The sequence below is a fragment of the Lygodium microphyllum genome, chromosome 11 (assembly GCF_053477565.2).
Source record: "Lygodium microphyllum isolate KBCC chromosome 11, Lygodium_microphyllum_v1.1.10, whole genome shotgun sequence".
NCBI lineage: Eukaryota > Viridiplantae > Streptophyta > Polypodiopsida > Schizaeales > Lygodiaceae > Lygodium > Lygodium microphyllum.
The window spans coordinates 57,083,353-57,087,545 of record NC_141145.1 but is presented as its reverse complement, the minus strand read 5'-3'; positions in this window follow the sequence as shown (position 1 = coordinate 57,087,545).

The window sequence follows — 4,193 nt, the reverse complement described above, 5'->3', positions numbered from 1 at the left end:
CATAAATTAGAAGCTATTTGAAAAGGAAATATAATTTTTATCATGGTTAAATATTTATAAATCTTATACTATCTACTTGTTGATAATATTAAAATGTATCATATTATATTTTATTTTTAAGTTATACTATTTTAGTCTAAATCATGTTATATTAGTATATCTACTATTTGCATATTATGGAATATAGTATCAAAATATATATTAAAAATATATATATTAATTTAATCTAGTAATAATTAATAAATATAATTTAATTATATTAAATAATATTTTGTAAGATTATATATATTTAATGTATCTAATATGTAATGTGTAATATCATTGAGGATTTTGAAACCACCTTAGTGATAGTTCGAGAGTAGAATCTCTAGCAGGATAGGATAGAGAGTATGTAGGAAAAATCTCTAGCTATGGAAATAGAGGCAATATCCCAATGGTGGGTTCTTAAGGAGGGCGAGGGGAACGGAGTAGGGCCAGGAGAAATGCCCTTGGTGAGAGTTTGAGGGCAACGTCCTCCTCGGTGGAGGTTTGGGAGCAATGCCCCCAGTCGGGGTTTGGGGATAGTGCCCCTTGTAGGGATTTGGGGGCAATGCTCCCAATGGGGGGTTCAAGGGCTAGCGCCTCCTGGTGGGGGTTTGCGCGAAACACCCCTAGTGGGGGGTTGGGGTTAGCACCCCTAATGGGGGTTTGGGGGCAATGCCCCCAATGAGGGGTCTAGGGGATAGCGCCCCCACGTGGGGGTTTGGGGGCAACGCCCCCAATGGTAGGGTTATTCGAATAGCGTGATACATTAAATGATCCCTTTCATGAGATTAGCCTTTACAACTAATCATGATATTTTTCAAAATGAGTTTCTCTTCCCCTCCCTCTCTCTTCCACACAACTCTCTAACCTGAGTCTTTTCTCTCTTGCGTTTTTACAATTGTAGGTTTTGTATCTCTAATCCTCTACGTTTTTTTCTCTTCTCTAGTCACCCCTCTCTTACTGTAGGTTTTCCGACCTTGGTTCTATCCCCTTGCTCTTCTCTGACTACTTTTCACTACTTCATTTTCTCAAACTAAAATTGTGCAGTGCAAATTCTGGTTCAAATCAGGGTATTATGACCAAAACTACATGCATCTTCAAATTAAAAATCTCGCTCCAAGGGTTCAGGAATTCAATAGGGTAGTGAATGATTGCCACTCCACAACGTGTCTGATCTAATTCACTTGTGATTTTTGCTACATTGGCACACATTACTGACTTCTACTCTCCTTCTACTAATTACAACAGGTTTTCAACTCTTCCCTACTTCATTTCTGATATTGAGTTAAACTACATTGACTTTGATCATTTCAATCCATGCAATTACTACAAATCACACTACTACTCTTTTGTATGATTAGTATTGAATAATATTAAGATAAAAAACCAAAAGCATTTTCTAAATAAGAATCATGTATGAAAATTAAGTGCAATCTTTATTTCCATAGCAATAAGATTAGGCACTCACTCTTGAGATTTCAATGTCTTCTTCTTCTTCTCGATTGCTTGATTGATCTCTTGGAGCGCTTGTCTTTTTTGATGTCCACTACCTTGCAAATGATAGCTTCTTTGCTGTGAATATGAAATATATGACTTGTGTAATGTTGAAAAAACTCTATGGATGTGAATATGAAATAAATGGTTTGTGCAATGCTTTTATCAATGAGTGCTTTCAAAATACTAACCTTTCTTTCTATTCTATGATGCTATATACCTTAAGGTTTCACCTCAAGGCTAAATCTAGCCTTATATTTCTTGTATCCTTAAGTAATATTAGAGCATTTTATAAAGTTCTTATACATCATATTATATTTTACTATATAGAACTTTCTATTATATTGTATTTTCATAGTAAAGGCATTTCCATCAGATTTTATGGTTACATTCTTTATAATTTTGCAATAAGAATATGGCTATACAATACTTACCAAAACTCAATATGATTTTGCTATAGGATGAAATTTTATCTTCTAACAACACATCTCATGATCTTTCATCAATCTATAGATTAGACCATATGGTAAAAAATTTTCTTACAATGTAACAAGTACTTTTTGTTATTTTATTCAATACAATCTGAGATTTGGCCATGAGGGCAAATATTTTCTTATAATATAAGATATAATTTATGTTATTTTTCCCAATATACTGTGAGATTTTGCCATGCAACCAAATCTTCTCCTTAAGCTATCTCTTGGCCAAAATAAGGACTCTTGAAGTATCACAATATCTTGCAAAAAATCAACTACTTTGTTCATTTTACTACAAGAATGACGTTTTGCCATTTGGTCAAATGCTTTCTTATATTATCAACCCTTACTTATTTCCAAAAGGAAAGACTAGTTTCTACTTAGAATTCCTTACTTTCTATAATTTGGCCATGTGGTCAATTCTCTTCTTGCAACAAACAAACCACTTTTTTGGGAATTGATCCTAAAAAATTAAGACTAAATCTATGGTGGGTTTGATCACACAAATTTTGGGTATGTTAGATTTGGTTGTATGGCAATATCTTTTAAGAAAAACATCTTCTATATTATCTCCAAAAAGGAAGACCATGTTCTACTTGGAATTCCTTAATTACCTACTATATTTGTAGGAAGTTTTGCCATGTGGTCAAAAATTGTCATGCAACAAACAAACCACTTTGTTTCTATAAACCATTTCTTTCATTTTATTTTTTCATAACTTCATGTCTATATGTTCATATATAAATAGCATATCATTTTTCCACAAATTAGCCAACTTTTCCATTCCATTACAAAATAAAAATTGGCCATATGGTCAAATCTTTCGTTTTGTTATCAATGCTAGCATCCAAGAATCCCCCATTATTGTTTCGTTCGGCCATATGATCAAATCTAATCTCATACATCTTGCAAACCATGAGACCACTTTTTCATTTTACTATAAAACAATATTTGGCTTATATAGTCAAATCCAATTTCACAACATGTTGGAACAAATGAATCACTTTCTTCATATGGTTATGAAACTAGATCTGGCCATATGGTTAAAACTAGTTTATAGAAACATAGATATCTTGTAGGTTTCACCATGACGTCAAATCTCCACCTTTCAAGTGTTTTTCACATTACCTTATATTGATATCTATGGGATTTTTTACATAGCCACATTTGTTTATATGTGAATCTCATATCACAATAAACTACATTCTCTCTTTAACTAGCCTTTAAAAACCATATGGTAAAAAACCATGGCAAATTTTCTAATCTTATAGATAAGTCTTATGACTAAATAGGATTTAACCACATGGCTAAAACCAATGACAATGCTTCTACAATTTAGTTCCTTTCAAGGGAAACTTACATGTGCACTAGTTAAAATGTTAACTTTGGGTCAAATGGAATCGTGAGATTGCTACATAACCACATTGATATATGGGTGGATCTCATATTGGACTAAATCTCAATATTTGATTAAATAGGATTTGACCATATGGCCAAAAATCTTAGCAAAGTTCATGGAGTATGATCCTTGCATAGGAAACTTACATGGAGAAGAAATCCAATGTTAACTTAGGGAAAAAATCATCCATGACATTTTCTACACAATCACAATAATTTTTCACTATATCTCATACCACACTCACACTCAACATTTCATTATCACTTGACCATTTGGTTAAGCCCATGATCAAGTCTCACTATGAATAGAAATTTGATCTTCTTACCGAAGTCCATGGCAAAGTTTTTACTATATGATTCTTGCAAGAGAAACATAATTAATGCTAACTTAGGGCCAGAATAATCCATGAGACTTGATATATAAGCACATATATTTATGATTGGATCTCATACCATACTTAATCTCAAATTTCAATATTTCATTTTATGGAAGAGTCTCTTTGAAGTACATTTGTCTTGTATTTTGTAAAATCTTATGTTGTGTTTTCAATTTTCAACCTAAAAATCTTATACATTTATTTGAGTTTTGTGAAATTTGAATGTTTTTAAATCCACATTTGTTTGATAACTTTTTCTCTTTGTAGAACTATTCATGGCAAAGAAAGATAGCACATCCAAAAAGGAGACCCAAACAATTGATGGAGTTAGTGATGATTTTGTGTATCTATGGTATGTGGATGTTTATGATAGTCAAGGAAAAAGGGCCAACAATATTCTCTTATTTACTTTAAAGAGTGATAC